Raw genomic sequence first — 20,898 nt, forward strand, 5'->3', positions numbered from 1 at the left:
GAAATGAGAGTAAAATCTTCTCCTGCAACCCGTTCCTTTTGTGCTAGATGAACGAACGTCTCTCCAAATGCTCAGTTCTGAAAGATGTTTGTGTGTGAAAGCCGTCCTTCACCTAGCTTGTTGGGAACACAAAGTTTCTTTTCATTTGCAAACTCCACTCCATACATATATATGGAGTGGTACTAGCTCCAACTCGGTTTAACAGTGAAAACTGCAGGAACTTCAAACCGGCACTAGGAAACAGACTGAGAAACCAGAGTAAAATTTTCTCCTGCAACCCGTTCCATTTGTGCTAGATGAACGAACGTCTCTCCAAATGCTCAGTTCTGAAAGATGTGTGTGTGTGAAAGCCGTCCTTCACCTAGCTTGTTGGGAACACAAAGTTTCTTTTCAGTTGCAAACTCCACTCCATACATATATATGGGGAGGTACTAGCTCCAAATCGGTTTTACAGTGAAAACTGCAGGAACTTCAAACCGGCACTAGGAAACAGACTGAGAAACCAGAGTAAAAGTTTCTCCTGCAACCCGTTTCCTATGTTCTAGATGAACGATCGTCTCTCCACCTGCTCAGTTCTGAGAGATAAGTGTGTGTGAAAGCCGTACTTCACCTAGCTTGGTGGGAACACAAAGTTTCTTTTCAGTTGCAAACTCCACTCCATACATATATATGGGGAGGTACTAGCTCCAACCAGGTTTTACAGTGAAAACTGCAGGAACTTCAAACCGGCACTAGGAAACAGACTGAGAAACCACAGTAAAGTTTCTCCTGCAACCCGTTCCCTTTGTGCTAGATGAACGAACGACTGTCCACATGCTCAGTTCTGAGAGATAAGTGTGTGTGAAAGCCGTCCTTCACCTAGCTTGTTGGGAACACAAAGTTTCTTTTCAGTTGCAAACTCCACTCCATACATATATATGGGGAGGTACTAGCTCCAACTCGGTTTTACAGTGAAAACTGCAGGAAATTCGAACCGGCACTAGGAAACAGACTGAGAAACCAGAGTAAAAGTTTCTCCTGCAACCCGTTCCCTTTGTGCTAGATGAACGAACGTCTCTCCACATGCTCAGTTCTGAGAAATAACTGTGTGTGAAAGCCGTCCTTCACCTAGCATGTTGGGAACACAAAGTTTCTTTTCAGTTGCAAACTCCACTCCATACATATATATGGGGAGGTACTAGCTCCAACTCGGTTTTACAGTGAAAACTGCAGGAAGTTCAAACCGGCACTAGGAAACAGACTGAGAAACCAGAGTAATAGTTTCTCCTGCAACCCGTTCCCTTTGTGCTAGATGAGCGAACGTCTCTCCACATGCTCAGTTCTTAGAGATGTGTGTGTGTGAAAGCCGTCCTTCAGCTAGCTTTTTGGGAACACAATGTTTCTTTTCAGTTGCAAACTCCACTCCATACATATATATGGGGAGGTACTAGCTCCAACTCGGTTTTACAGTGAAAACTGCAGGAACTTCAAACCAGCACTAGGAAACAGACTGAGAATCCAGAGTAAAATTTTCTCCTGCAACCCGTTTCCTATGTGCAAGATGAACGATCGTCTCTCCACCTGCTCAGTTCTGAGAGATAAGTGTGTGTGAAAGCCGTTTTTCACCTAGCTTGGTGGGAACACAAAGTTTCTTTTCAGTTGCAAACTCCACTCCATACATATATATGGGCAGGTACTAGCTCCAACCAGGTTTTACAGTGAAAACTGCAGGAACTTCAAACCGGCACTAGGAAACAGACTGAGAAACCACAGTAAAGTTTCTCCTGCAACCCGTTCCCTTTGTGCTAGATGAACGAACGTCTCTCCACATGCTCAGTTCTGAGAGATAAGTGTGTGTGAAATCCGTCCTTCACCTAGCTTGTTGGGAACACAAAGTTTCTTTTCAGTTGCAAACTCCACTCCATACATATATATGGGGAGGTACTAGCTCCAACTCGGTTTTACAGTGAAAACTGCAGGAACTTCAAACCGGCACTAGGAAACAGACTGAGAAACCAGAGTAAAAGTTTCCCCTGCAACCCGTTCCCTTTGTGCTAGATGAACGAAAGTCTCTCCACATGCTCAGTTCTGAGAGATAAGTGTGTGTGAAAGCCGTACTTCACCTAGCATGTTGGGAACACAAAGTTTCTTATCAGTTGCAAACTCCACTCCATACATATATATGGGGAGGTACTAGCTCCAACTCGGTTTTACAGTGAAAACTGCAGGAACTTCAAACCGGCACTAGGAAACAGACTGAGAAACCAGAGTAAAAGTTTCTCCTGCAACCCGTTCCCTTTGTGCTAGATGAGCGAACGTCTCTCCACATGCTCAGTTCTGAGAGATAAGTGTGTGTGAAAGCCGTCCTTCACCTAGCTTGTTGGGAACACAAAGTTTCTTTTCAGTTGCAAACTCCACTCCATACATATATATGGGAAGGTACTAGCTCCAACTCGGTTTTACAGTGAAAACTGCAGGAACTTCAAACCAGCACTAGGAAACAGACTGAGAATCCAGAGTAAAAGTTTCTCCTGCAACCCGTTCCCTATGTGCTAGATGAACGATCGTTTCTCCACATGCTCAGTTCTGAGAGATAAGTGTGTGTGAAAGCCGACCTTCACCTAGCTTGTTGGGAACACAAAGTTTCTTTTCAGTTGCAAACTCCACTCCATACATATATATGGGGAGGTACTAGCTCCAACTCGGTTTTACAGAGAGAACTGCAGGAAATTCGAACCGGCACTAGGAAACAAACTGAGAAACCAGAGTAAAAGTTTCTCCTGCAACCCGTTCCCTTTATGCTAGATGTACGAACGTCTCTCCACATGCTCAGTTCTGAGAGATAAGTGTGTGTTAAAGCCGTCCTTCACCTAGCTTGGTGGGAACACAAAGTTTCTTTTCAGTTGCAAACTCCACTCCATACATATATATGGGCAGGTACTAGCTCCAGCCAGGATTTACAGTGAAAACTGCAGGAACTTCAAACCGGCACTAGGAAACAGACTGAGAAACCACAGTAAAGTTTCCCCTGCAACCCGTTCCCTTTGTGCTAGATGAACGAACGTCTCTCCACATGCTCAGTTCTGAGAGATAAGTGTGTGTGAAAGCCGTCCTTCACCTAGCTTGTTGGGAACACAAAGTTTCTTTTCAGTTGCAGACTCCACTCCATACATATATATGGGGAGGTACTAGCTCCAACTCGGTTTTACAGTGAAAACTGCAGGAACTTCAAACCAGCACTAGGAAACAGACTGAGAAACCAGAGTAAAAGTTTCTCCTGCAACCTGTTCCATTTTTGCTAGATGAACGAATGTCTCTCTACATGCTCAGTTCTGAGAGATGTGTGTGTGTGAAAGCCGTCCTTCAGCTAGCTTTTTGGGAACATAAAGTTTCTTTTCAGTTGCAAACACCACTCCATACATATATATGGGGAGGTACTAGCTCCAACTCGGTTTTACAGTGAAAACTGCAGGAACTTCAAACCGGCACTAGGAAACAGACTGAGAAACCACAGTAAAAGTTTCTCCTGCAACCCGTTCCCTTTGTGCTAGATGAGCGAACGTCTCTCCACATGCTCAGTTCTGAGAGATATGTGTGTGTGAAAGCCGTCCTTCACCTAGCTTGTTGGGATCACAAAGTTTCTTTTCAGTTGCAAACTCCACTCCATACATATATATGGGGAGGTAGTAGCCCCAAGTCGGTTTTACAGTGAAAACTGCAGGAACTTCAAACCAGCACTAGGAAACAGACTGAGAATCCAGAGTAAAAGTTTCTCCTGCAATCCGTTTCCTATGTGCTAGATGAACGATCGTCTCTCCACCTGCTCAGTTCTGAGAGATAAGTGTGTGTGAAAGCCGTTCTTCACCTAGCTTGGTGGGAACACAAAGTTTCTTTTCAGTTGCCAACTCCACTCCATACATATATATGGGGAGGTACTAGCTCCAACCAGGTTTTACAGTGAAAACTGCAGGAAATTCATACCGGCACTAGGAAACAGACTGAGAAACCACAGTAAAGTTTCTCCTGCAACCCGTTCCCTTTGTGCTAGATGAACGAACGTCTCTCCACATGCTCAGATCTGAGAGATAAGTGTGTGTGAAAGCCGTCCTTCACCTAGCATGTTGGGAACACAAAGTTTCTTTTCAGTTGCAAACTCCACTCCATACATATATATGGGGAGGTACTAGCTCCAACTCGGTTTTACAGTGAAAACTGCAGGAAATTCGAACCGGCACTAGGAAACAGACTGAGAAACCAGAGTAAAAGTTTCTCCTGCAACCCGTTCCCTTTGTGCTAGATGAACGAACGTCTCTCCACATGCTCAGTTCTGAGAGATAAGTGTGTGTGAAAGCCGTCCTTCACCTAGCATGTTGGGAACACAAAGTTTCTTTTCAGTTGCAAACTACACTCCATACATATATATGGGGATGTACTAGCTCCAACTCGGTTTTACAGTGAAAACTGCAGGAAGTTCAAACCGGCACTAGGAAACAGACAGAGAAACCAGAGTAATAGTTTCTCCTGCAACCCGTTCCCTTTGTGCTAGATGAGCGAACGTCTCTCCACATGCTCAGTTCTGAGAGATGTGTGTGTGTGAAAGCCGTCCTTCAGCTAGCTTTTTGGGAACACAAAGTTTCTTTTCAGTTGCAAACTCCACTCCATACATATATATGGGGAGGTACAAGCTCCAACTCGGTTTTACAGTGAAAACTGCAGGAACTTCAAACAGGCACTAGGAAACAGACTGAGAAACCAGAGTAAAAGTTTCTCCTGCAACCCGTTCCTTTTGTGCTAGATGAGCGAACGTCTCTCCACATGCTCACTTCTGAGAGATAAGTGTGTGTGAAAGCCGTCCTTCACCTAGCTTGTTGGGAACACAAAGTTTCTTTTCAGTTGCAAACTCCACTCCATACATATATATGGGGAGGTACTATCTCCAACTCGGTTTTACAGTGAAAACTGCAGGAACTTCAAACCAGCACTAGGAAACAGACTGAGAATCCAGAGTAAAAGTTTCTCCTGCAACCCGTTCCCTATGTGCTAGATGAACGAACGTCTCTCCACATGCTCAGTTCTGAGAGATAAGTGTGTGTGAAAGCCGAACTTCACCTAGCTTGTTGGGAACACAAAGTTTCTTTTCAGTTGCAAACTCCACTCCATACATATATATGGGGAGGTACTAGCTCCAACTCGGTTTTACAGAGAGAACTGCAGGAAATTCGAACCGGCACTAGGAAACAGACTGAGAAACCAGAGTAAAAGTTTCTCCTGCAACCCGTTCCCTTTGTGCTAGATGAACGAACGTCTCTCCACATGCTCAGTTCTGAGAGATAAGTGTGTGTTAAAGCCGTCCTTCATCTAGCTTGGTGGGAACACAAAGTTTCTTTTCAGTTGCAAACTCCACTCCATACATATATATGGGGAGGTACTAGCTCCAAATCGGTTTTACAGTGAAAACTGCAGGAACTTCAAACCGGCACTAGGAAACAGACTGAGAAACCACAGTAAAGTTTCTCCTGCAACCCGTTCCCTTTGTGCTAGATGAACGAACGTCTCTCCACATGCTCAGTTCTGAGAGATAAGTGTGTGTGAAAGCCGTCCTTCACCTAGCTTGTTGGGAAGACAAAGTTTCTTTTCAGTTGAAAACTCCACTCCATACATATATATGGGGAGGTACTAGCTCCAACTCGGTTTTACAGTGAAAACTGCAGGAACTTCAAACCAGCACTAGGAAACAGACTGAGAATCCAGAGTAAATGTTTCTCCTGCAACCCGTTTCCTATGTGCTAGATGAACGATCGTCTCTCCACCTGCTCAGTTCTGAGAGATAATTGTGTGTGAAAGCCGTACTTCACCTAGCTTGGTGGGAACACAAAGTTTCTTTTCAGTTGCAAACTCCAGTCCATACATATATATGGGTAGGTACTAGCTCCAACCAGGTTTTACAGTGAAAACTGCAGGAACTTCAAACCGGCACTAGGAAACAGACTGAGAAACCACAGTAAAGTTTCTCCTGCAACCCGTTCCCTTTGTGCTAGATGAACGAACGTCTCTCCACATGCTCAGTTCTGAGAGATAAGTGTGTGTGAAAGCCGTCCTTCACCTAGCATGTTTGGAACACAAAGTTTCTTTTCAGTTGCAAACTCCACTCCATACATATATATGGGGAGGTACTAGCTCCAACACGGTTTTACAGTGAAAACTGCAGGAACTTCAAACCGGCAGTAGGAAACAGACTGAGAAACCAGAGTAATAATTTCTCCTGCAACCCGTTCCTTTTGTGCTAGATGAGCGAACGTCTCTCCACATGCTCAGTTCTGAGAGATTTGTGTGTGTGAAAGCCGTCCTTCAGCTAGCTTTTTGGGAACACAAAGTTTCTTTTCAGTTGCAAACTCCACTCCATACATATATATGGGGAGGTACTAGCTCCAACTCGGTTTTACAGTGAAAACTGCAGGAAATTCAAACCGGCACTAGGAAACAGACTGAGAAACCACAGTAAAAGTTTCACCTGCAACCCGTTCCCTTTGTGCTAGATGAGCGAACGTCTCTCCACATGCTCAGTTCTGAGAGATAAGTGTGTGTGAAAGCCGTCCTTCACCTAGCTTGTTGGGAACACAAAGATTCTTTTCAGTTGCAAACTCCACTCCATACATATATATGGGGAGGTACTAGCTCCAACTCGGTTTTACAGTGAAAACTGCAGGAACTTCAAACCAGCACTAGGAAACAGACTGAGAATCCAGAGTAAAAGTTTCTCCTGCAACCCGTTTCCTATGTGCTAGATGAACGATCGTCTCTCCACCTGCTCAGTTCTGAGAGATAAGTGTGTGTGAAAGCCGTTCTTCACCTAGCTTGTTGGGAACACAAAGTTTCTTTTCAGTTGCAAACTCCACTCCATACATATATATGGGGAGGTACTAGCTCCAACCAGGTTTTACAGTGAAAACTGCAGGAACTTCAAACCGGCACTAGGAAACAGACTGAGAAACCACAGTAAAGTTTCTCCTGCAACCCGTTCCCTTTGTGCTAGATGAACGAACGTCTCTCCACATGCTCAGTTCTGAGAGATAAGTGTGTGTGAAAGCCGTCCTTCACCTAGCTTGGTGGGAACACAAAGTTTCTTTTCAGTTGCAAACTCCACTCCATACATATATATGGGGAGGTACTAGCTCCAACTCGGTTTTACAGTGAAAACTGCAGGAACTTCAAACCGGCACTAGGAAACAGACTGAGAAACCAGAGTAAAAGTTTCTCCTGCAACCCGTTTCCATTCTGCTAGATGAACGAACGTCTCTCCACATGCTCAGTTCTGAGAGATAAGTGTGTGTGAAAGCCGTCCTTCACCTAGCTTGTTGGGAACACAAAGTTTCTTTTCAGTTGCAAACTCCACTCCATACAAATATATGAGGAGGTACTAGCTCCAACTCGGTTTTACAGTGAAAACTGCAGGAACTTCAAACCGGCACTAGGAAACAGACTGAGAAACCACAGTAAAAGTTTCTCCTGCCACCTGTTCCCTTTGTGCTAGATGAACGAACGTCTCTCCACATGCTCAGTTCTGAGAGATGTGTGTGTGTGAAAGCCGTCCTTCACCTAGCTTGTTGGGAAGACAAAGTTTCTTTTCAGTTGCAAACTCCACTCCATACATATATATGGGGAGGTACTAGCTCCAACTCGGTTTTACAGTGAAAACTGCAGGAACTTCAAACCAGCACGAGGAAACAGACTGAGAATCCAGAGTAAATGTTTCTCCTGCAACCCGTTTCCTATGTGCTAGATGAACGATCGTCTCTCCACCTGCTCAGTTCTGAGAGATAAGTGTGTGTGAAAGCCGTTCTTCACCTAGCTTGGTGGGAACACAAAGTTTCTTTTCAGTTGCAAACTCCAATCCATACATATATATGGGTATTTACTAGCTCCAACCAGGTTTTACAGTGAAAACTGCAGGAAATTCAAACCGGCACTAGGAAACAGACTGAGAAACCACAGTAAAGTTTCTCCTGCAACCCGTTCCCTTTGTGCTAGATGAACGAACGTCTCTCCACATGCTCAGTTCTGAGAGATAAGTGTGTGTGAAAGCCGTCCTTCACCTAGCATGTTTGGAACACAAAGTTTCTTTTCAGTTGCAAACTCCACTCCATACATATATATGGGGAGGTACTAGCTCCAACTCGGTTTTACAGTGAAAACTGCAGGAACTTCAAACCGGCAGTAGGAAACAGACTGAGAAACCAGAGTAATAGTTTCTCCTGCAACCCGTTCCCTTTGTGCTAGATGAGCGAACGTCTCTCCACATGCTCAGTTCTGAGAGATGTGTGTGTGTGAAAGCCGTCCTTCAGCTAGCTTTTTGGGAACACAAAGTTTCTTTTCAGTTGCAAACTCCACTCCATACATATATATGGGGAGGTACTAGCTCCAACTCGGTTTTACAGTGAAAACTGCAGGAAATTCAAACCGGCACTAGGAAACAGACTGAGAAACCACAGTAAAAGTTTCTCCTGCAACCCGTTCCCTTTGTGCTAGATGAGCGAATGTCTCTCCACATGCTCAGTTCTGAGAGATAAGTGTGTGTGAAAGCCGTCCTTCACCTAGCTTGTTGGGAACACAAAGATTCTTTTCAGTTGCAAACTCCACTCCATACATATATATGGGGAGGTACTAGCTCCAACTCGGTTTTACAGTGAAAACTGCAGGAACTTCAAACCAGCACTAGGAAACAGACTGAGAATCCAGAGTAAAAGTTTCTCCTGCAACCCGTTTCCTATGTGCTAGATGAACGATCGTCTATCCACCTGCTCAGTTCTGAGAGATAAGTGTGTGTGAAAGCCGTTCTTCACCTAGCTTGGTGGGAACACAAAGTTTCTTTTCAGTTGCAAACTCCAATCCATACATATATATGGGTAGGTACTAGCTCCAACCAGGTTTTACAGTGAAAACTGCAGGAACTTCAAACCGGCACTAGGAAACAGACTGAGAAACCACAGTAAAGTTTCTCCTGCAACCCGTTCCCTTTGTGCTAGATGAACGAACGTCTCTCCACATGCTCAGTTCTGAGAGATAAGTGTGTGTGAAAGCCGTCCTTCACCTAGCATGTTTGGAACACAAAGTTTCTTTTCAGTTGCAAACTCCACTCCATACATATATATGGGGAGGTACTAGCTCCAACTCGGTTTTACAGTGAAAACTGCAGGAACTTCAAACCGGCAGTAGGAAACAGACTGAGAAACCAGAGTAATAGTTTCTCCTGCAACCCGTTCCCTTTCTGCTAGATGAGCGAACGTCTCTCCACATGCTCAGTTCTGAGAGATGTGTGTGTGTGAAAGCCGTCCTTCAGCTAGCTTTTTGGGAACACAAAGTTTCTTTTCAGTTGCAAACTCCACTCCATACATATATATGGGGAGGTACTAGCTCCAACTCGGTTTTACAGTGAAAACTGCAGGAAATTCAAACCGGCACTAGGAAACAGACTGAGAAACCACAGTAAAAGTTTCTCCTGCAACCCGTTCCCTTTGTGCTAGATGAGCGAACGTCTCTCCACATGCTCAGTTCTGAGAGATAAGTGTGTGTGAAAGCCGTCCTTCACCTAGCTTGTTGGGAACACAAAGATTCTTTTCAGTTGCAAACTCCACTCCATACATATATATGGGGAGGTACTATCTCCAACTCGGTTTTACAGTGAAAACTGCAGGAACTTCAAACCAGCACTAGGAAACAGACTGAGAATCCAGAGTAAAAGTTTCTCCTGCAACCCGTTTCCTATGTGCTAGATGAATGATCGTCTCTCCACCTGCTCAGTTCTGAGAGATAAGTGTGTGTGAAAGCCGTTCTTCACCTAGCTTGGTGGGAACACAAAGTTTCTTTTCAGTTGCAAACTCCACTCCATACATATATATGGGGAGGTACTAGCTCCAACCAGGTTTTACAGTGAAAACTGCAGGAACTTCAAACCGGCACTAGGAAACAGACTGAGAAACCACAGTAAAGTTTCTCCTGCAACCCGTTCCCTTTGTGCTAGATGAACGAACGTCTCTCCACATGCTCAGTTCTGAGAGATAAGTGTGTGTGAAAGCCGTCCTTCACCTAGCTTGGTGGGAACACAAAGTTTCTTTTCAGTTGCAAACTCCACTCCATACATATATATGGGGAGGTACTAGCTCCAACTCGGTTTTACAGTGAAAACTGCAGGAACTTCAAACCGGCACTAGGAAACAGACTGAGAAACCACAGTAAAAGTTTCTCCTGCAACCCGTTCCCTTTGTGCTAGATGAACGAACGTCTCTCCACATGCTCAGTTCTGAGAGATAAGTGTGTGTGAAAGCCGTCCTTCACCTAGCTTGTTGGGAACACAAAGTTTCTTTTCAGTTGCAAACTCCACTCCATACATATATATGGGGAGGTACTAGCTCCAACTCGGTTTTACAGTGAAAACTGCAGGAACTTCAAACCGGCACTAGGAAACAGACTGAGAAACCACAGTAAAAGTTTCTCCTGCAACCTGTTCCCTTTGTGCTAGATGAACGAACGTCTCTCCACATGCTCAGTTCTGAGAGATGTGTGTGTGTGAAAGCCGTCCTTCAGCTAGCTTTTTGGGAACATAAAGTTTCTTTTCAGTTGCAAACTCCGCTCCATACATATATATGGGGATGTACTAGCTCCAACTCGATTTTACAGTGAAAACTGCAGGAACTTCAAACCGGCACTAGGAAACAGTCTGAGAAACCACAGTAAAAGTTTCTCCTGCAACCCGTTCCCTTTGTGCTAGATGAGCGAACGTCTCTCCACATGCTCAGTTCTGAGAGATAAGTGTGTGTGAAAGCCGTCCTTCACCTAGCTTGTTGGGAACACAAAGTTTCTTTTCAGTTGCAAACTCCACTCCATACATATATATGGGGAGGTACTAGCTCCAAATCGGTTTTACAGTGAAAACTGCAGGAACTTCAAACCAGCACTAGGAAACAGACTGAGAATCCAGAGTAAAAGTTTCTCCTGCAACCCGTTTCCTATGTGCTAGATGAACGATCGTCTCTCCACCTGCTCAGTTCTGAGAGATAAGTGTGTGTGAAAGCCGTTCTTCACCTAGCTTGGTGGGAACACAAAGTTTCTTTTCAGTTGCAAACTCCACTCCATACATATATATGGGGAGGTATTAGCTCCAACCAGGTTTTACAGTGAAAACTGCAGGAACTTCAAACCGGCACTAGGAAACAGACTGAGAAACCAGAGTAAAAGTTTCTCCTGCAACCCGTTCCCTTTGTGCTAGATGAAAGAACGTCTCTCCAAATGCTCAGTTCTGAAAGATGTTTGTGTGTGAAAGCCGTCCTTCACCTAGCTTGTTGGGAACACAAAGTTTCTTTTCATTTGCAAACTCCACTCCATACATATATATGGGGAGGTACTAGCTCCAACTCGTTTTAACAGTGAAAACTGCAGGAACTTCAAACCGGCACTAGGAAACAGACTGAGAAACCAGAGTAAAAGTTTCTCCTGCAACCCGTTCCCTTTGTGCTGGATGAACGAACGTCACTCCAAATGCTCAGTTCTGAAAGATGTGTGTGTGTGAAAGCCGTCCTTCACCTAGCTTGTTGGGAACACAAAGTTTCTTTTCAGTTGCAAACTCCACTCCATACATATATATGGGGAGGTACTAGCTCCAACTCGGTTTTACAGTGAAAACTGCAGGAACTTCAAACCGGCACTAGGAAACACACTGAGAAACCAGAGTAAAAGTTTCTCCTGCAACCCGTTCCCTTTGTGCTACATGAACGAACGTCTCTCCACGTGCTCAGTTCTGAGAGATATGTGTGTGTGAAAGCCGTACTTCACCTAGCTTGTTGGGAACACAAAGTTTCTTTTCAGTTGCAAACTCCACTCCATACATATATATGGCGAGGTACTAGCCCCAAATCGGTTTTACAGTGAAAACTGCAGGAACTTCAAACCGGCACTAGGAAACAGACTGAGAAACCAGAGTAAAAGTTTATCCTGCAACCTGTTCCCTTTGTGCTAGATGAACGAACGTCTCTCCACATGCTCAGTTCTGAGAGATGTGTGTGTGTGAAAGCCGTCCTTCACCTAGCTTTTTGGGAACATAAAGTTTCTTTTCAGTTGCAAACTCCACTCCATACATATATATGGGGAGTTACTAGCTCCAACTCGGTTTTACAGTGAAAACTGCAGGAACTTCAAACCAGCACTAGGAAACAGACTGAGAAACCAGAGTAAAAGTTTCTCCTGCAACCTGTTCCCTTTGTGCTAGATGAACGAACGTCTCTCCACATGCTCAGTTCTGAGAGATGTGTGTGTGTGAAAGCCGTACTTCAGCTAGCTTTTTGGGAACATAAAGTTTCTTTTCAGTTGCAAACTCCACTCCATACATATATATGGGGAGGTACTAGCTCCAACTCGTTTTTACAGTGAAAACTGCAGGAACTTCAAACCGGCACTAGGAAACAGACTGAGAAACCAGAGTAAAAGTTTCTCCTGCAACCCGTTCCCTTTGTGCTAGATGAGCGAACGTCTCTCCACATGCTCAGTTCTGAGAGATAAGTGTGTGTGAAAGCCGTCCTTCACCTAGCTTGTTGGGAACACAAAGTTTCTTTTCATTTGCAAACTCCACTCCATACATATATATGGGGAGGTACTAGCTCCAACTCGGTTTAACAGTGAAAACTGCAGGAACTTCAAACCGGCAATAGGAAACAGACTGAGAAACCAGAGTAAAAGTTTCTCCTGCAACCCGTTCCCTTTGTGCTAGATGAACGAACGTCTCTCCAAATGCTCAGTTCTGAAAGATGTGTGTGTGTGAAAGCCGTCCTTCACCTAGCTTGTTGGGAACACAAAGTTTCTTTTCAGTTGCAAACTCCACTCCATACATATATATGGGGAGGTACTAGCTCCAACTCGGTTTTACAGTGAAAACTGCAGGAACTTCAAACCGGCACTAGGAAACACACTGAGAAACCAGAGTAAAAGTTTCTCCTGCAACCCGTTCCCTTTGTGCTAGATGAACGAACGTCTCTCCACGTGCTCAGTTCTGAGAGATATGTGTGTGTGAAAGCCGTACTTCACCTAGCTTGTTGGGAACACAAAGTTTCTTTTCAGTTGCAAACTCCACTCCATACATATATATGGCGAGGTACTAGCTCCAAATCGGTTTTACAGTGAAAACTGCAGGAACTTCAAACCGGCACTAGGAAACAGACTGAGAAACCAGAGTAAAAGTTTATCCTGCAACCTGTTCCCTTTGTGCTAGATGAACGAACGTCTCTCCACATGCTCAGTTCTGAGAGATAAGTGTGTGTGAAAGCCGTCCTTCACCTAGCTTTTTGGGAACATAAAGTTTCTTTTCAGTTGCAAACTCCACTCCATACATATATATGGGGAGGTACTAGCTCCAACTCGGTTTTACAGTGAAAACTGCAGGAACTTCAAACCGGCACTAGGAAACAGACTGAGAAACCAGAGTAAAAGTTTCTCCTGCAACCTGTTCCCTTTGTGCTAGATGAACGAACGTCTCTCCACATGCTCAGTTCTGAGAGATGTGTGTGTGTGAAAGCCGTACTTCAGCTAGCTTTTTGGGAACATAAAGTTTCTTTTCAGTTGCAAACTCCACTCCATACATATATATGGGGAGGTACTAGCTCCAACTCGTTTTTACAGTGAAAACTGCAGGAACTTCAAACCGGCACTAGGAAACAGACTGAGAAACCACAGTAAAAGTTTCTCCTGCAACCCGTTCCATTTGTGCTAGATGAGCGAACGTCTCTCCACATGCTCAGTTCTGAGAGATAAGTGTGTGTGAAAGCCGTCCTTCACCTAGCTTGTTGGGAATGCAAAGTTTCTTTTCAGTTGCAAACTCCACTCCATACATATATATGGGGAGGTACTAGCTCCAACTCGGTTTTACAGTGAAAACTGCAGGAATTTCAAACCAGCACTAGGAAACAGACTGAGAATCCAGAGTAAAAGTTTCTACTGCAACCCGTTTCCTATGTGCTAGATGAACGATCGTCTCTCCACCTGCTCAGTTCTGAGGGATAATTGTGTGTGAAAGCCGTTCTTCACCTAGCTTGGTGGGAACACAAAGTTTCTTTTCAGTTGCAAACTCCACTCCATACATATATATGGGGAGGTACTAGCTCCAACCAGGTTTTACAGTGAAAACTGCAGGAACTTCAAACCGGCACTAGGAAACAGACTGAGAAACCACAGTAAAGTTTGTCCTGCAACCCGTTCCCTTTGTGCTAGATGAACGAACGTCTCTCCACATGCTCAGTTCTGAGAGATAAGTGTGTGTGAAAGCCGTCCTTCACCTAGCTTGTTGGGAACACAAAGTTTCTTTTCAGTTGCAAACTCCACTCCATACATATATATGGGGAGGTACTAGCCCCAACTCGGTTTTACAGTGAAAACTGCAGGAAATTCGAACCGGCACTAGGAAACAGACTGAGAAACCAGAGTAAAAGTTTCTCCTGCAACCCGTTCCCTTTGTGCTAGATGAACGAACGTCTCTCCACATGCTCAGTTCTGAGAGATAAGTGTGTGTGAAAGCCGTCCTTCACCTAGCTTGTTGGGAACACAAAGTTTCTTTTCAGTTGCAAACTCCACTCCATACATATATATGGGGAGGTACTAGCTCCAAATCGGTTTTACAGTGAAAACTGCAGGAACTTCAAACCGGCACTAGGAAACAGACTGAGAAACCAGAGTAAAAGTTTCTCCTGCAACCCGTTCCCTTTGTGCTAGATGAACGAACGTCTCTCCACATGCTCAGTTCTGAGAGATAAGTGTGTGTGAAAGCCGTCCTTCACCTAGCTTGTTGGGAACACAAAGTTTCTTTTCAGTTGCAAACTCCACTCCATACATATATATGGGGAGGTACTAGCTCCAAGTCGGTTTTACAGTGAAAACTGCAGGAACTTCAAACCGGCACTAGGAAACAGACTGAGAAACCAGAGTAAAAGTTTATCCTGCAACCTGTTCCCTTTGTGCTAGATGAACGAACGTCTCTCCACATGCTCAGTTCTGAGAGATGTGTGTGTGTGAAAGCCGTCCTTCACCTAGCTTTTTGGGAACATAAAGTTTCTTTTAAGTTGCAAACTCCACTCCATACATATATATGGGGAGGTACTAGCTCCAACTCGGTTTTACAGTGAAAACTGCAGGAACTTCAAACCGGCACTAGGAAACAGACTGAGAAACCAGAGTAAAAGTTTCTCCTGCAACCTGTTCCCTTTGTGCTAGATGAACGAACGTCTATCCACATGCTCAGTTCTGAGAGATGTGTGTGTGTGAAAGCCGTCCTTCACCTAGCTTGTTGGGAACACAAAGTTTCTTTTCAGTTGCAAACTCCACTCCATACTTATATATGGGGAGGTACTAGCTCCAACTCGGTTTTACAGTGAAAACTGCAGGAACTTCAAACCAGCACTAGGAAACAGACTGAGAATCCAGAGTAAAAGTTTCTCCTGCAACCCGTTTCCTATGTGCTAGATGAACTATCGTCTCTCCACCTGCTCAGTTCTGAGAGATAAGTGTGTGTGAAAGCCGTTCTTCACCTAGCTTGGTGGGAACACAAAGTTTCTTTTCAGTTGCAAACTCCACTCCATACATATATATGGGGAGGTACTAGCTCCAACCAGGTTTTACAGTGAAAACTGCAGGAACTTCAAACCGGCACTAGGAAACAGACTGAGAAACCACAGTAAAGTTTCTCCTGCAACCCGTTCCCTTTGTGCTAGATGAACGAACGTCTCTCCACATGCTCAGTTCTGAGAGATAAGTGTGTGTGAAAGCCGTCCTTCACCTAGCTTGTTGGGAACACAAAGTTTCTTTTCAGTTGCAAACTCCACTCCATACATATATATGGGGAAGTACTAGCTCCAAGTCGGTTTTACAGTGAAAACTGCAGGAACTTCAAACCGGCACTAGGAAACAGACTGAGAAACCAGAGTAAAAGTTTATCCTGCAACCTGTTCCCTTTGTGCTAGATGAACGAACGTCTCTCCACATGCTCAGTTCTGAGAGATGTGTGTGTGTGAAAGCCGTCCTTCACCTAGCTTTTTGGGAACATAAAGTTTCTTTTAAGTTGCAAACTCCACTCCATACATATATATGGGGAGGTACTAGCTCCAACCAGGTTTTACAGTGAAAACTGCAGGAACTTCAAACCGGCACTAGGAAACAGACTGAGAAACCACAGTAAAGTTTCTCCTGCAACCCGTTCCCTTTGTGCGAGATGAACGAACGTCTCTCCACATGCTCAGTTCTGAGAGATGTGTGTGTGTGAAAGCCGTCCTTTAGCTAGCTTTTTGGGAACATAAAGTTTCTTTTCAGTTGCAAACTCCACTCCATATATATATATGGGGATGTACTAGCTCCAACTCGATTTTACAGTGAAAAGTGCAGGAACTTCAAACCGGCACTAGGAAACAGTCTGAGAAACCACAGTAAAAGTTTCTCCTGCAACCCGTTCCCTTTGTGCTAGATTAGCGAACGTCTCTCCACATGCTCAGTTCTGAGAGATAAGTGTGTGTGAAAGCCGTCCTTCACCTAGCTTGTTGGGAACACAAAGTTTCTTTTCAGTTGCAAACTCCACTGCATACATATATATGGGGAGGTACTAGCTCCAAATCGGTTTTACAGTGAAAACTGCAGGAACTTCAAACCAGCACTAGGAAACAGACTGAGAATCCAGAGTAAAAGTTTCTCCTGCAACCCGTTTCCTATGTGCTAGATGAACGATCGTCTCTCCACCTGCTCAGTTCTGAGAGATAAGTGTGTGTGAAAGCCGTTCTTCACCTAGCTTGGTGGGAACACAAACTTTCTTTTCAGTTGCAAACTCCACTCCATACTTATATATGGGGAGGTATTAGCTCCAACCAGGTTTTACAGTGAAAACTGCAGGAACTTCAAACCGGCACTAGGAAACAGACTGAGAAACCAGAGTAAAAGTTTCTCCTGCAACCCGTTCCCTTTGTGCTAGATGAAAGAACGTCTCTCCAAATGCTCAGTTCTGAAAGATGTTTGTGTGTGAAAGCCGTCCTTCACCTAGCTTGTTGGGAACACAAAGTTTCTTTTCATTTGCAAACTCCACTCCATACATATATATGGGGAGGTACTAGCTCCAACTCGGTTTAACAGTGAAAACTGCAGGAACTTCAAACCGGCACTAGGAAACAGACTGAGAAACCAGAGTAAAAGTTTCTCCTGCAACCCGTTCCCTTTGTGCTAGATGAACGAACGTCTCTCCAAATGCTCAGTTCTGAAAGATGTGTGTGTGTGAAAGCCGTCCTTCACCTAGCTTGTTGGGAACACAAAGTTTCTTTTCAGTTGCAAACTCCACTCCATACATATATATGGGGAGGTACTAGCTCCAACTCGGTTTTACAGTGAAAACTGCAGGAACTTCAAACCGGCACTAGGAAACAGACTGAGAGACCAGAGTAAAAGTTTCTCCTGCAACCTGTTCCCTTTGTGCTAGATGAACGAACGTCTCTCCACATGCTCAGTTCTGAGAGATGTGTGTGAGTGAAAGCCGTCCTTCACCTAGCTTTTTGGGAACATAAAGTTTCTTTTCAGTTGCAAACTCCACTCCATACATATATATGGGGAGGTACTAGCTCCAACTCGGTTTTACAGTGAAAACTGCAGGAACTTCAAACCGGCACTAGGAAACAGACTGAGAGACCAGAGTAAAATTTTCTCCTGCAACCTGTTCCCTTTGTGCTAGATGAACGAACGTCTCTCCACATGCTCAGTTCTGAGAGATGTGTGTGTGTGAAAGCCGTACTTCAGCTAGCTTTTTGGGAACATAAAGTTTCTTTTCAGTTGCAAACTCCACTCCATACATATATATGGGGAGGTACTAGCTCCAACTCGTTTTTACAGTGAAAACTGCAGGAACTTCAAACCGGCACTAGGAAACAGACTGAGAAACCACAGTAAAAGTTTCTCCTGCAACCCGTTCCCTTTGTGCTAGATGAGCGAACGTCTCTCCACATGCTCAGTTCTGAGAGATAAGTGTGTGTGAAAGCCGTCCTTCACCTAGCTTGTTGGGAACACAAAGTTTCTTTTCATTTGCAAACTCCACTCCATACATATATATGGGGAGGTACTAGCTCCAACTCGGTTTAACAGTGAAAACTGCAGGAACTTCAAACCGGCACTAGGAAACAGACTGAGAAACCAGAGTAAAAGTTTCTCCTGCAACCCGTTCCCTTTGTGCTAGATGAACGAACGTCTCTCCAAATGCTCAGTTCTGAAAGATGTGTGTGTGTGAAAGCCGTCCTTCACCTAGCTTGTTGGGAACACAAAGTTTCTTTTCAGTTGCAAACTCCACTCCATACATATATATGGGGAGGTACTAGCTCCAACTCGGTTTTACAGTGAAAACTGCAGGAACTTCAAACCGGCACTAGGAAACACACTGAGAAACCAGAGTAAAAGTTTCTCCTGCAACCCGTTCCCTTTGTGCTAGATGAACGAACGTCTCTCCACGTGCTCAGTTCTGAGAGATATGTGTGTGTGAAAGCCGTACTTCACCTAGCTTGTTGGGAACACAAAGTTTCTTTTCAGTTGCAAACTCCACTCCATACATATATATGGCGAGGTACTAGCTCCAAATCCGTTTTACAGTGAAAACTGCAGGAACTTCAAACCGGCACTAGGAAACAGACTGAGAAACCAGAGTAAAAGTTTATCCTGCAACCTGTTCCCTTTGTGCTAGATGAACGAACGTCTCTCCACATGCTCAGTTCTGAGAGATGTGTGTGTGTGAAAGCCGTCCTTCACCTAGCTTTTTGGGAACATAAAGTTTCTTTTCAGTTGCAAACTCCACTCCAAACATATATATGGGGAGGTACTAGCTCCAACTCGGTTTTACAGTGAAAACTGCAGGAACTTCAAACCGGCACTAGGAAACAGACTGAGAAACCAGAGTAAATGTTTCTCCTGCAACCTGTTCCCTTTGTGCTAGATGAACGAACGTCTCTCCACATGCTCAGTTCTGAGAGATGTGTGTGTGTGAAAGCCGTACTTCACCTAGCTTGTTGGGAACACAAAGTTTCTTTTCAGTTGCAAACTCCACTCCATACATATATATGGGGAGGTACTAGCTCCAACTCGTTTTTACAGTGAAAACTGCAGGAACTTCAAACCGGCACTAGGAAACAGACTGAGAATCCACAGTAAAATTTCTCCTGCAAACCGTTCCATTTGTGCTAGATGAGCGAACGTCTCTCCACATGCTCAGTTCTGAGAGATAAGTGTGTGTGAAAGCCGTCCTTCACCTAGCTTGTTGGGAACGCAAAGTTTCTTTTCAGTTGCAAACTCCACTCCATACATATATATGGGGAAGTACTAGCTCCAACTCGGTTTTACAGTGAAAACTGCAGGAATTTCAAACCAGCACTAGGAAACAGACTGAGAATCCAGAGTAAAAGTTTCTACTGCAACCCGTTTCCTATGTGCTAGATGAACGATCGTCTCTCCACCTGCTCAGTTCTGAGGGATAATTGTGTGTGAAAGCCGTTCTTCACCTAGCTTGGTGGGAACACAAAGTTTCTTTTCAGTTGCAAACTCCACTCCATACATATATATGGGGAGGTACTAGCTCCAACCAGGTTTTACAGTGAAAACTGCAGGAACTTCAAACCGGCACTAGGAAACAGACTGAGAAACCACAGTAAAGTTTGTCCTGCAACCCGTTCCCTTTGTGCTAGATGAACGAACGTCTCTCCACATGCTCAGTTCTGAGAGATAAGTGTGTGTGAAAGCCGTCCTTCACCTAGCTTGTTGGGAAAACAAAGTTTCTTTTCAGTTGCAAACTCCACTCCATACATATATATGGGGAGGTACTAGCCCCAACTCGGTTTTACAGTGAAAACTGCAGGAAATTCGAACCGGCACTAGGAAACAGACTGAGAAACCAGAGTAAAAGTTTCTCCTGCAACCCGTTCCCTTTGTGCTAGATGAACGAACGTCTCTCCACATGCTCAGTTCTGAGAGATAAGTGTGTGTGAAAGCCGTCCTTCACCTAGCTTGTTGGGAACACAAAGTTTCTTTTCAGTTGCAAACTCCACTCCATACATATATATGGGGAGGTACTAGCTCCAAATCGGTTTTACAGTGAAAACTGCAGGAACTTCAAACCGGCACTAGGAAACAGACTGAGAAACCAGAGTAAAAGTTTCTCCTGCAACCCGTTCCCTTTGTGCTAGATGAACGAACGTCTCTCCACATGCTCAGTTCTGAGAGATAAGTGTGTGTGAAAGCCGTCCTTCACCTAGCTTGTTGGGAACACAAAGTTTCTTTTCAGTTGCAAACTCCACTCCATACATATATATGGGGAGGTACTAGCTCCAACTCGGTTTTACAGTGAAAACTGCAGGAATTTCAAACCAGCACTAGGAAACAGACTGAGAATCCAGAGTAAAAGTTTCTACTGCAACCCGTTTCCTATGTGCTAGATGAACGATCGTCTCTCCACCTGCTCAGTTCTGAGGGATAATTGTGTGTGAAAGCCGTTCTTCACCTAGCTTGGTGGGAACACAAAGTTTCTTTTCAGTTGCAAACTCCACTCCATACATATATATGGGGAGGTACTAGCTCCAACCAGGTTTTACAGTGAAAACTGCAGGAACTTCAAACCGGCACTAGGAAACAGACTGAGAAACCACAGTAAAGTTTGTCCTGCAACCCGTTCCCTTTGTGCTAGATGAACGAACGTCTCTCCACATGCTCAGTTCTGAGAGATAAGTGTGTGTGAAAGCCGTCCTTCACCTAGCTTGTTGGGAACACAAAGTTTCTTTTCAGTTGCAAACTCCACTCCATACATATATATGGGGAGGTACTAGCCCCAACTCGGTTTTACAGTGAAAACTGCAGGAAATTCGAACCGGCACTAGGAAACAGACT

Source organism: Camelus dromedarius, chromosome 35 (genome assembly GCF_036321535.1).
Source record: "Camelus dromedarius isolate mCamDro1 chromosome 35, mCamDro1.pat, whole genome shotgun sequence".
NCBI lineage: Eukaryota > Metazoa > Chordata > Mammalia > Artiodactyla > Camelidae > Camelus > Camelus dromedarius.